At 43.3% G+C, this 13,985-nt stretch overlaps 1 protein-coding gene across 8 annotated transcripts in view; it reads right to left on the bottom strand.

Annotated features, from left to right (window-relative positions):
- chd6 (chromodomain helicase DNA binding protein 6) overlaps positions 1 to 10,692 on the bottom strand; it is an 84,087-nt gene extending 73,395 nt beyond the window's left edge. For 6 of the 8 annotated variants that reach the window (XM_086200280.1, XM_086200285.1, XM_086200286.1 and 3 more), the window contains exon 1: positions 9,595 to 9,702. The gene's annotated coding sequence lies outside the window, so the exon portion shown is untranslated. Of the gene's footprint in view, positions 1 to 9,594; positions 9,703 to 10,142 lie in introns of those variants that run through there. The other 2 variants (XM_086200281.1, XM_086200282.1) reach the window with 2 other exon arrangements.
- Between the last annotated feature and the right edge of the window lie 3,293 nt (positions 10,693 to 13,985).

Raw genomic sequence — 13,985 nt, 5'->3', positions numbered from 1 at the left:
TTTTTATGTCTTTGCACGAGTTGGAATCAAATGGACATTTTGGGGGAATTTATACAAAAACTGTATTTAACTGTGCATTCTTACATCACATGCACAGATTATCAACATTTGCAGGCAACTGCAATGCATTTGAGGCCACGCTCTCTGTGTTCACTGGAATTATTAATTACAGTTCCACACATAGATCTTTTCAAAAACACCACTTTTCGTAAATATGCATATCAAAAAATGTTTCCCTGCTTATCTCCTTATGAAAATACCCAATGATGGCATTTATCACTGTAAACGGCACGGTAAATGCAGTTAGCATGAACTATCCCCAAATTCCTCCATATTACCATCAATTTCTATGGTAAGATTCCAACTTTGAATATTCCTCACATTTTGCAAACCTATTTTATATCTGTGAAAAATGAGAACGGACCCAAATCAGGATATTTAATAAAATTAACGACGCGTTATGTGGATTGATAAACTGCTGTTTATTCAACACGCTGATGTAATGTCACACCTGCTCATGGATGGATTTCCTACGTGCATGTTTATGTGATTTTTTTTAACGACTTTCTGAGAGTAATTTGTGAGAAAAAAATCTTTTTTTTTTGCATGCATATTACATGCTGCATACATTTATATGTGAAAAATAAGAACGCTTAGACAGTATTTGTGTTGAGCGTACATCACATCAACTGGTCTTCAGTAATAATGTGCGTTTCAATCACACAAAAAATGTTTCATGTGCTTTAAGGAGGAAGTTCAGTATTCAGTCTTCACTGATCAATAAATCAATACAGGAGGTTCTTTCAAGTCTCTGCTGTCCACTGTTTATTCATCCTGTCAAACCTCTGCTCCTGTCTGACAGCATTAAGATGTAATATGGTGATAAATACTTGTGTGCAGCGCTGTTACAGGCCCGTGTTTATTTTCATTAAATCACATGAAAATTTCACCATCCGACTGCAAAAAGAACAGCGCGCAACTGGACACGCACGACCTGCAATAACTCCTTCTTCCTGTTTATGATCCTCCTTTCCTGTCTTTATAAGGAAAAGTCCACAGCAGCAGAAGAACTTTTGTAACTTCAATTATAATGCCAATTAGTAAATGAAAGCGATACATTCAGGTTTTGAACAAATTGAAGACTTTTTCATTTATGCATTCAGCATCAATGCAGGAAAAGCACAGGTGTAAATCATGAACTTCAATGGGGGCCCCATTCCATTTATTAACCCTGTAAGTCATCAATAGTACTTCCCTGTAATTGGCTCTCATAAATGGAACGCCACCATGATCCATCTGTATCAGTGCTATTCCTGCTCAGGAAGTCAAACGTCCTCGATGAGAAGGTCGGTATTGTCAGTCCCATACGACTGAGTAAATACGTTCAGTACATTTTATCAATGACATTCTTCTGTCATTATTGGAATCACGCAAAACATGCACACGATTAACCTCCCCTGGATCTGCTCCACCTTCATGCCTGGTAAAGGAAGGTTCTGGTGGCTGCTGTTGCAGGATGTGCTTGCTGATGGAGAATTGTTGGGTGTAGATTCACTGAAGGAGTCAGGTGCTAAACCTGCTCTACTTGTTAAGGGCCATGAGATAACTTTTGTTGTGATTTGGCCCCGTACCAATAAAACTGACTTGACTTGACTCCCCTTAAACTCCACACTTACCCATCTCACATCTATTCCCACCTAAGCGTTTTGTCTTCTTAAGATGAACTATATTTGGATACTGAGCCTCTGAGCCAGTGTGTCAATCCAGGTGTTACTACAGAAAAATGAACTTCCTCACCTACTTCACAATAAAGCTCTTAAATACCTTAGTGCCCGACAGGAGATTGACTTAAATACTCCAGTGGCCTTAAAGGAATGATAATACAAAACAGCAAAGCAAGTAAAGGAAAGAGTGAGGTAAAGCAGAGGTCAACTTCCTGTTTATCATTTAAAACCCCCACCCCACCCCACCCCCTAAAATGACAGCAGTTAAATAAAATAGAGAAAGACAGCTTGTGGAAGTTTTGCCTTTTATCCCTACACCTGTCAGACATGAGAATTAAATGCTGTTTTAAGAAAAGAAACAACCGTCTGCTGTTGTCATTTTACAGCCTTGTGTGGCAGAACGGAGCACACACCACCTCCGACATACACACACCAGCCACTTTATAATATCCTTTTCCCACTGCTCACGTCCATGCACACACAAATGTCTTTTCTTTAACCTGTTAAAAACCACTTTAAAAGGCAGATTGTTCTTGTTCCCACTGCAAGTAAAGGGGGAGTTCCCTTTTCTGTCGTCTTCTTTTTTTTAAAGATGTGAGCAGTGTTGTCAAAACAGCCCTGGAGATTAGCATCTTGGTTTTGCATACTTTTTTTTTTTTTTGGCAGCTGCAGAAAAAGCCAGCGTGGAGGATAGCGAGGGTCTTTCTGTGGGTACGATCTCTTTTGATCCACTCTGTTTTGCAGCTCAACACCAGTATTAAAGCATTGGTGCTGGGACAAAGAAAAAGGTTGAGTTTGAGGCAAAGAAGGCAAAAAGTCACAGAATTTACCAGCAGAGGAGACAAGCCTTCACTGCCTCCATATCCTGTTGACAGCGGATGCCCGACTGTCCGTCCTATGAGGGTTCAAGATTGGAAGCAGGCTACAAATGACCACAGTCACCTGATTTGTGTTCCTATCAATGCTGAGTGCAGCTGGAGCTGATAAACACTCTCATCTTCTGCAGGGTCATTTGACCCAGGAGGGAATGCCAATTAAATGTGTTCTAATTGCAGAAAAAGCTGGATGTTAGCCGGCTCTAGCAGGTTTTTTTGGACAGCGAGAACAGTACACTTTGCAGGGTTGCATGTCATATTTCTTTCCGAGCCGCCTTTCTTTGATTCAACAAGGTGGTGAAAACCTTTCTTGGAGATGTTGGTTGATATCGACATGGTAGCATTACTCAGCTGCTGCAGATCTGTGGGCAGCACCATCATGATCCTCCTGTTCTATCACCTCTCAAAGGTGCTCTGTTGGCCTGGGATCTGGAGGTGACTGGAGGTCATTCCAGTACAGTGAACGCTTCATTTAAACAAACCATCTTGAGATTATATGAGCTTTGTGACATGTGTATGCTGCTAAAAGCAGCCATTACAATTTGGCAATGCTACGGTCATAAAGTAAGAGACATGGTCAGCAACAACACTTAGTGCCAAGTGAGCCTTATTAAAGGCCACAACCTGCCTAAGGGGTCCAAACTGTGCCAAGAAAATATACCTTTATACCCACCAGCCTGAATTGATGATCCAAGCATTATATTTCATTTTGCTTTTACACAATATCACAGCAGAGATGAAGACTCATCAGACCAGGCAACATTTTGCAATCTTACAATGTCCAATATTTAAAAAAAAACAAAAACAATAAAAAACACCTCAGATTCCTGACAGCACCATGTGGTCCTTTTCCTGGTGACTGACTGATTTGTGGCAGCCTGCCATAATATCAAAATCTTCTATTTGTCTCAATCTAAAAAGGAATGAAATCATTCTGCACACACACAGCAGCGATCAGCTACAGTTCTCCAGGTGCTCTGCATATCTCAATTTGCATAATCACAACTTTATGCAAAATAGGTCCATCCATCTCGGGGTGGCCAGGTCCGATAAGCAGATCATTAAACTATAAACTAGGTGGACCAATCAAATCTGTGCCTTTTCCCTCCAGCTTTGGGTGGATGGTTGGTCCAGTGTGAGGACATTCTCTTGTACACTTTAAGTTGCAGCAGGTGTGTTTTTCCGCGTACTTTCTGAGAATTTAGAGGCCAAACCATTGATCAAGAAGATACATTTCCATTTTCTTCTGCTTATCCTGTTAAGGGTCATGGGGGGGTGGAGCCTATCCCAGCAGCCTTCAGGTGAGAGGCACAGTTCCCCCTGGACAGGTCACCAGTCCATGGCAGGGCCAACACATATAGACAGACAACCATTGGCTCTCCCAGCCACGCCTACGGTCAATTTAGAGTCTGGATTAACCTGGTCCCCTCTTGATGTCTTTGGACTGTGGAGGAAGCTGGAGTACCAGAGAGAACCCAGCAGGAACAGGGAGAACATGGAGACTCACACAGAAAGACCCCGTGCTGGAGCAGGGACTCGAACCCCGGAACCTTCTTGCTGTGAGGCCACAGTGCTGACCACTGCTCCACCGTGCCGCCTGATCAAGAAGACAGTCATCAAAATCAATAGCTTTGACGTGCACCTTCAGCGTAACCGGTGAATCATATCTAGAAAGAGACACCTCCAGAATGTATTTTTAGAACCTGAAAAAAAAAGGGTGTTAGAGCAGACGTTGCTCAGCAGCCACAGACAGAAATCCTCCATGGCCGTCTCGGTGGAGAGACACGATCTTTCTTCACTGACCTCATTCCCGTCACCAAACCACTTGCTTGAGCACAAAAGAGCTGAAGAGCCGAACTGTTGCTGCATCTGAGAATCATCAGGAAGCAACATCAGAGATGAGGAGGAGCTGCCAGCTGTGCTAAATTAACCCCATTCATCCCAGTTTTCCTGAACCTGTATGCGTTAGCATGCACGGAATGCATCCTTGAAATGGAACACAGCTCAACCCTACTTCAGCTCTGAGACGCTCCTCTACGGTAACAAATACAGGGGGTGGGCCTTGCTGTCGGATGGAGCCTGACCTGGGTCACAACACAGGGTCACAAAGTGTTCTCAAATACATTACATAACTCACTAATCAAATCCAAATTTCTCCCAGCTTCTTCCCCTCACTACAGCTCATGTCACAACCAATAACAACCTTTCCACAATAAGAGCGTGCTGCATCATCCCACTTATCATGAATCCCTGACATCACTAGTACGGTTAAAAGAAGTAAATAACAGAAGCTGGCGTGAATACAAGACGGAGAAGTCAGCTCTTCAACCCCATGAAGATCAAAACAGAAACTTACTGAGACACTACACTGTGATTCACCTGGTTTGCTTGTATTTATCCCTCCCGATAGACACCACAAGGAAGGGACACCACAACAATATCATAAAATCATCTCCTAATGGAGATCTTCTGCTCTCTCATGCTACTGATTTCATTTCGTAAAAATCCTCACAACCCATCTCAGACGGAGTAGCTGAAAGGTGCTGTGTGAACTTTTCAACCTCCAGACTTTCACCGGTCCCTGTTTATGCAGCAGACGAGGCGGGATTATGGTCAGAGTGCCCAGGGCCTAAAAAGATCCTGATTCACATTGTGTCAGCTGCACACGGCAAGTGCAAATAGGAAACACTTTTACATGGAGGAGGAGCAAACGAGAGGATCCGGAAAAACTCCAGAGTCAAGACATCAAACAAGGACCTGATCCATCGGGGGAAGTCTACTTTATGTCAGTAAGTGTAATTGATGGGTAGCGGTTCTGTGTCAAAACCACAACCTGAGTCTGAGAGAGGAGTACCTGCACACCAGCAGCGCCAAATGCTCAGCGTGTCAGAGGTACCCTCACACTGCAATTCCCTGTTATCATTTTGATAAATATAATAATTCTGTTCATTGGTGCATGGACTTATATCTTATTACACAGTACCATCTGAGTTTCTGTTACTCTGTAATCATGATTTTTGTTTTGTCCTATTTCTGGAGGGAAACTGACCCTAACACAGGCCTCTACGGAAGGTCTCACTCTTGTGAGATTACTGCTGACCCTCAAACAAATAGAACAGGAACTCCTCTCACACGCTGAGGGGGGAAACTAGCTTGAACCAATACAGATGCCAAGAAGCCATACTTTATCTAAAGTGGAGGAATTGGTGGAGGTCTTGCTTTTGACTGGCTTGTCTGTTTTATTAAGTGAACTTTACAGCCGAACCGACTGACCTGCTGAGGTATCACGACTCAAATCTGAAGACAGAAAATGTCTCACAAGGTAAAACATGATGTACATCCAGGAGGTAAGATGAGGATAAGGCTGGCATTGTCACCACACCATCAGACGGTGAGAGTTACGAGTGTGGAGGACGGTGATGGTGCTGAGGAGTATGGGACAATTGACAATTTATCAGGGACACAGCTGGACAGCTGACCTGACAACTGTGAAAAATGGAATCAAAGAGAGGATGTCCTGGACAGAGAGGACAAAACATTCACTCCTGGCAGCAATCCACTCTGATTTGAAGCTATGTAATAGTATTTAGATGCAATATTAGTGTCTTGTCAACAGAGGGAACGCTGGATAGCTTTTAGCCGCTACAAAAAAATTGAAAAAAAGAACCACTTTGACATTTTAGGGTTGAGCTCAGGCTATGAGTGATATAAACCCACATCTATCAAAAACCCTCAGAATATAGGAGAGGAGATGTGTCACAAGAGAGGCGACAAGAGTGAGAAAAAGTGAAAAAAAAAAGTTTTCTTTAAATTTTACAAAATAACCACACAAAGCACACTGCTTCAAAGCAATTCTGTTTACAAAAACAGAAGCAAAAAAGTGTCCTCACACTCCAGACTTCTCCAGTTTTTGAAATACAACCATGTATATAGCAGCAGAATGCTCCCAATCTTGAGGTTCAACGGCAACTAAGCTCAGGACGTCACACTGTCAAGACAGTAGAGATACGCCGCGATCACCGCAAAGTTCCCCCGACATTTTATACCGCATGGTGTTGTCACCAACAAGTTTTCGCCTCATCAGTAGCCAGGAGAATGAATGCTTTAGCTGTAGTGTTTTTGTCTTGTTCAATGTATTTGAACAGGATCCTTCAAAGCAGCAAATATTACCAAATCCCTGCAAGGAACACTCCAGAGATCCAGTGGTTTGATTCCTATGGAATTTAAAGATCATTTTAATGCTTTTTCAAGGGCATTTCTACTGTTTCAGGCAGCAACAGCCACTCGTTGTGACCACATACAGTATGTAAAAGTCACGTTTCCGACTGATCTAGGAAACACATTCACATGTGTGCCAAGGCAATCCAAAAGAACACTTCCATCAAAGCATATGAAAATTATCCACCACATTCAATAATGAGTTAAAATGACACGGCAACGCGAGCCCTAGTAGTCCTCTTAGTTGCCGGCTTCAGTTAAACAATTCCACATTTTGATATTTCCTATTGTGTGAAGCTCAACCATCTTTGTCCTCACACTTCTCTACAACAGGTGGGTCCATGAAAGATCCGCCGTTACAGTGGCTGTGACGATGATGGTTCGTGTACAACGAGGCGCCAGGGATGACAATTCTTCATTGCTGCAGGGGATTTCAAGTCTCGGGTGTGTATTACCAAGGTTCTCCCAGCATGAAATGTTGCTATAAAGGGGCAATAATAGATTTAATATGCAGCAGGTGCCTGAATTCACCGGCCGATGCCTGTGCAAATGAGGCCTGTTAACAAAAAAAAAGAAAAAAAAAGAGTGCACTGTTACGGCTTTGATTTTCTTACTCATGTTTAAAGATTTTAGACATTTCCATTCTCTCTTAGAAAGGAGATTCTGCAATCTGTTAATAATGACTGTTTAGTCAACTAAAACATGTATCCATCCATCCATCCATTTTCTACACTGCTTAACTGTTAGGGGTTGAGGGGGGTGGAGCCTATCCCAGCTGACATTGGGTGAGAGGCGGGGTTCACCCTGAATGGGTCACCAGTCCATTACAGGGCCATCAGGAGCCATTAGGGGTTCAGTATCTTGCTCAAGGACACTTGGACATGGTCACCGGGGGAAGTGAGGATCGAACCAGTGACCCCTATCGAACCAGACGGCCACGCTACCTCTGAGCCAGGTCGCACAAAAACATTCATTCGTACAGTTTTTTTTCTTTCTTTCTTTTTTTTTTTTTTTTTAAAAAAAGGTACCTCTGACATTTAAGAAGTTGATAAATCTAAATAAATCTAAAAGTGCACATCAAGCAGAGTGGAATGAAAAACGATTTTCCCTCAATTTGTCCACTAAGTTATAATTCTAATGTGATGGACATATTATTGGACCACCCAGGTCGGACTCAGCAGGTTGGATTTCCTGCTCTATTTAGAACTAAATTATGCAGAGTATTACAATATTTATCATATTCCAATATATTGTGATGAAATTATACAGTGAGACCCTTTTCCAATACCTACTCTATAATACTTTATACTATACTTATAAACAATACTGGTGATACTAGATTAAGGATGTCATCTGGTGTGTATTTTTTTTACATGTATTTTATATTCTAATTGTACTGTATGTGCAGTACTCTGTGTTGACCTGCCCACACACTGCAGAGGGAAATTAGTACATGGCTATAATCTGGTACACGGTATCTTTTGTATGTGAGAGCGAGCTTTTCTTTAGAACGTGGTCTCTTACAAATAAACTTCAGGAACGAACTTAGATTTTTTTTTTTTTTCCATGATCAGGAGCCAAGAACATCTGTCACCATGTATTTATCCTGCATTAGTACCAGCAATACACAGCAGATGACTCTTCGTTATTTTTGAATTAACGTAATAAGTAGCACAAACTCAGCATTCAATAACCTAAAAATACACTACAGAGTCAACTTCAATGGTCAGCAGGAAAGGGGCAATGATTTCTCCCTCATCCCAGAAACTTCTGGAGGATGGAGGACGGCGGTGTAACGTGTTACTAAGGTAGTAAGTGATCAAGAAGACGGACAGACTAATGAGTCTTCACATTATATAACCTGCAGTCGTGCAAAGCCAAACACTTGAATGAATTTATCACAAAGCAGCCTCATATTTAAGCAGAGAGCAGCCAGATGATGAAACCCTGCAGCAGTGACATCCAAACACACACACACACACACACACACACACACACACACACACACACACACACACACACACACACACGCTTTCCCAGGTGACCCAGCAACCTACAAACAACTGCTAAATGACAAAAAGTGCTTCTATTCATGGCAACTTGTCTTACATGAAAAATCAGTGGACAGTAACTTCTACACCCATAGCAAATCTTGGTTGACTGGTTCCATATTACATGTAAGTATCCATTAGGTCAGACTGTACTGATTGAGGTTAGCTCTTAGTGCACCATTTGTCTGTTACCCAGGGGTGTCACACCTGGCCAGGTGAAATTATGTGGATGGACAGCCAATACAATCCCTTTATCATTCACTAATTACACCTGCATTCCTATCAGACTGTTATCTCTCAAGCAGCTAGCAGGCTAAAAACCTAGCTTACACCTCTTTGAGGGGGTTTGGCTAGAATGAATGCTAGCAGACGCAGGGGCTAACGCACAGCTAGCTTGTGTGTAGCAGGCAACCGGATTGCCACAAGTTGAGAGAGCTAGCTGGGAGGAAAAAAAGAAGTTACCGGCAAGCAAAACGGCGACTTGCGATGGGAAAACAAACCACACACACAGGCGCACGCAACCACGGAGGGAAAGAGACACTGTGTCCTATTTCATGTTAGCAACTGTAGCTATCGAGCTAGCTTTCTCCGCTAGCTCTGTAATGTCACTGCATCGCTGTTGTAAATACATTATAACAGCCCTCTCCTTACACGTGCGGACAGCCTCTAAAACTCCTTCTCAGGCACATCTCTCCACCGAAAAACCCTCCCCGGCAGCCTGCTCACCTGCTCCGGACACCGGACACACGCTCTTACCGGCGAGACATCCCCCCAGTCAGCCCGAAAAACACTGGCGCTTTTTATGTCCAAGGACACAAAATCGCCATGACAGTTTAGAAAAATGCATAAAAAATTAGCAGGCAGGGGAGGGAGGGGAGAGAGAGAGAGAGATGGGGAGGGGAGGGGGTAAAGGAGGAGGAAGAGGAGGGGGAGGAGGAGTGGAACTCCATGCAATATCAATTTAATCCACATAAAGCTAGCAGCTCCGCGGAGTTCATTCAGTCTGGATGCCGGAGTCCTGCTCTGTTTAGTCACCACGGACCCGGTCCAGACTCCACACACGCTCACGTCCCCTCCGCCGCCGCATCCAACACTTAAAGGGCGCTTCTTACCTAAAATGGCCACTGCAGCAGCCAAAACACAAACAGCTTTTTATTTGGTGGAAGTTTAGCAACAGCGGTGGTGGCTGAGTGTGTGTGCGTGTGTGTGTGTGTGTGTGTGTGTGTGTGTGTGCGCGCGCGCGCGCGCGCGTGCTGCAGCCAGCCTAACCTTACCATCTGGATCCAGTAGCAGCTCAGCATTTCAGATTTTTCCATTGGCTGCAGCCTGCGCAGCTGGCGCCGTGCATATTTCCATTGGCCCTGCAGCTGTCAAGCAAGCAAACCGAGCGAGTCTCCCGGGTTTGTCTGAGAGCGTTAGCGGCAGCCCCAGGCAACACCATTGTGTATTGTTTGCGTGTTTTTCTCCCTTCCCGATGCTTCGCATTGATGTGAGCCTGGCGCACGCTGCCTGTTGTTTGTGCTAGGTACTGCTGGGGTTGCTGTTGTCCTTACCGCAGACTTGCGGGGAAATCCTCCTTGTAGCAGGGGAAGCTTCCCGCCGCACCGCCCGGCTGGCTCCTGCTGTCATTGAAGGAAGGAAGAGGGGGGAAAAAAACAAGAGGGGAGCGTTCAGTTCTCAACCCTCCCGATGCAACTGAACCGAGGGGTTTACATTCATCCTGTGCTGGCCGCATCCACCAATCATTGCGCCCTTTTACGCCTCCATCATTGCCGGGGTTGAAGAGCGGAAGAAAAGATATAAGCCATTCCACGTCTTTTGCAGATCAGGTTACGTTTCCCGGATGTGCAGCTTGTTTGCAGGACTCTTTTCTTGCTTCTCCTGAGCTGCAGTGTTTGTCTAACGCTGATTCCCGGTGATATCAGAGGTATTTTAGGCTGTAAGACTGATGGGGAGTGTCGGTCACTGTCGGGTGACCCACTGCTTTGTTCGGCTGCCTCACCTGATGTCGACAGAACCTCACCTTGATCAGTGTGTCGCCTGTATTGTTGGGAAGAACTGGACCTGCTTTAAGTTTAAATTGCATCGTCTGGTGCTGGATCAGCGGCACCAGCCCTTAATTAGTCCCAGTTTATCAGCCCAAAGTAAATTAAAGTCATGCAGGTAACATCTCCAACCACTGAAATAACAATGGACTGGAAGTTCTATCTTGTGGCCACGAATTAACTAAATTTGTGGGGAAAGTTATGTCTTCTGGCCTCAAATTGAGGGAACTAGAAATACCAGGAATACATCATGTAATGTAATCTTGGTAAGGATCAAAACTTAAGAGCTCAAAACCTTTGATTTGACTTGGAAAAAAAAATCAGGATTAATCAGATTCCAGCATTTATATGAAGTTTACACATTTTCTACACATAAAAAAAAACAACTGTCAAATCTTAATTTTGTGAAGTCCGTTACGGATGGTTTTGTTGTGTCTTTTGGTAAAATGATCGTAAGCCGTTCATACTGCATTGTTTAATGATGAATAACTCGTGGGAAAAAAAACACAAACACCTTTACTAGTTTCTACTTTTTAACTTTCTCACAAATGTGCTGTAAGTAAACTAGATAAATTACAAGTGACATCGTTAGAAATCCTTTCCTTCAGGATCCCTTTCCGCCTCTATATGACGCTACAAGGTGTTCAGAATTGTGAGTATTATAAAGAATATATATTTTCATTATTCTCGACGTGTAGAATATTGTCGTGTATTGGTTGTGGGTCAGTTGAGGGTGTGTGTGTGTGTGTTTATGGAGCCTTTCATTGAGATCAAGCTCTAAAAGGGATCCAGCGCTGGAAGTTGTGCCTGATTGTATCAAGTCCATCTCACATCACTCGTTTTCTCAGGTTCATCACATCAATGTGATGAAAATCAAACCACTGAGAAACAGCTTTGAAATACAGTGGCGGTTTTCTCTTGTGAGGAGCTTTCAGCTCTTCATCACACGCGGTTTTCATCAGTCGAAGTCGTTTGTCGATTTTTTTTTTGTTTACGTGTGAGCCGTTGTGAATAAATCCGCTGTTGGGACAGATCTCCCTCGTTTCCTAGAAAGTTGAGCAAAGATGAAGATGAAACCCTCGATGCTGTCTGATGTAACTGGGAGCTCAAGAAATGGCTCGTAAGAGGAAAACAAATTTGTGAAATACGACCTTGGAGAATGAAGTAAAATGATGTTAATATGTGGCAAATACATAGATTTCAGTTCCTGACACAAAGTAAAGGATGCAGCTGAACTTTCAGTGACAGCTAATCGAGTCTGATGCGATAAAGCTCGGATAAATGCTAACAGGGACAGTTTATTTTTTAAAGTTGTTTTTAATATAATTTTAAGAGTGAACAGGCAGGGGGGCGGGGCACAAACAAACAAAATAACGTTGTGCTTTTGTCATTGTGCCCAAAATTCTGGAGAGATCCTGCTAATGTTTCATAAAAATGTACAGTAGTTTTACATGCAGGTTATTGCAAACACAACTACTATCATTTACCAAACAAATTTTCTCCCTCTTCTCCTGTTCAGGGTGGTGGGGGTGGAGCCTATCCCAGCAGCCTTCCCCCTGGACAGGTCACCAGTCCATGGCAGGGCCAACACATAGAGACAGACAACCATTGGCTCTCCCAGCCACGCCTACGGTCAATTTAGAGTCTGGATCAACCTGGTCCCCTCTTGATGTCTTTGGACTGTGGAGGAAGCTGGAGTACCAGAGAGAACCCAGCAGGAACAGGGAGAACATGGAGACTCACCCAGAAAGACCCCGTGCTGCAGCCGGGGCTACACCCACAACCTTCTTGATGGGGGGGCCACAGGGAGGACCACTGCTCCACCGGACCGTCCATTATAAAACCATTGATTTATTTTCTATCGTGACTCCGTATATTCATAATAGTGGAGTCAGAGATGCAGAGATTTCCTTCTTTTGATTATTTAATTTGACTACTGTACCAAAAATCTGGAATTTATGAACTATTTGACTGTTAAAAAAAAAACAGTGCAGTGTAATCCCCTTTTTTTTCACCCAAAAAACAACCCATTACATTTTTATTTATGACTCACAAATCACACAGACATGGTATTGCTGTTAAACAGGATCCAGGCTTGCTGCCCTCCACAGAGAGCAGCTTGAAATGAAACATCTTCAATATGTCATGATAATGGGATAAATGTGAGCTAAAGTCTAAACATAACCAGAAATAACACCTGAAGACAGGTGTTTTTTTCTTCTTTTTCAAGAATCCTGGGAAATATCCATGAAATTGAACCATGCTATAAATAGGCTTTTATGTTAGCTTAAAAAAAAAATCACATTACACCATACAGCACGAAACATGAATCTGGTTAGCCACATAAAAGTGATGTATGTGTTCTGAGAGCAAACTACGCATTGAAAATCAGGGTCAGGTCTTTCTTCAGGGTGTTGAGGGGACCCAGCAGAGTGCAGGCTTGCACTCCGGATGTCTCACAACGCCAGTATCTCGCTTGTTTCACATAACAACCGCAGTCTGTAGAAGAACATTGATCAAATCCAGCTTGACTTTTCTGGTCAAGATCCACCAATGGGGAGCGACCCTCCAGACGCACGCAAAGCTGAACCTGAAGCAAAGACACTGTTGGCAGATGTGTTACTCCCATGTCAACATGGAGACAAAGATCTCCTGACAGTCTAATTTTCTTACTGCTCAGGAAGTTAAAGATGTGTGTCATGGATTTTTTGTTTCAGTTTCACATAATACACGTGTGTTGGGGAGGCGCTTTGTTTCCAGGTTGTTCATCCGTCTGCTTCTGCAGGTTTTGGGAAGTGGTTATCTTGTATTTTACTGTGCAGTTACTTTGTTGGGTCGTAGTCGTCCACCCCAGCAACAGTCCTGTGGACACGCTTGACCACCTCGACTGGTCCTGGAAGAAAGACCTTGGCCAGAGAAGTGTGTAATTCCTACTGCAGTTTGTCAGAGCTCTAACAGAGAATAAAGAAATAAATGTAATAAATCAGCACATGGTCCCACACCATGAGGATTCTGTCCTGGTCCCATTATTGAAACTACAGGATAAGAATCTTAGTTTAATCTCTAAATTAA

This window comes from Aulostomus chinensis, chromosome 3 (genome assembly GCF_037954235.1).
Source record: "Aulostomus chinensis isolate RoL2024-O1b breed Wild chromosome 3, RoL_Achi_v1.0, whole genome shotgun sequence".
NCBI lineage: Eukaryota > Metazoa > Chordata > Actinopteri > Syngnathiformes > Aulostomidae > Aulostomus > Aulostomus chinensis.
This window is presented reverse-complemented; position numbering and strand designations above follow the sequence as displayed.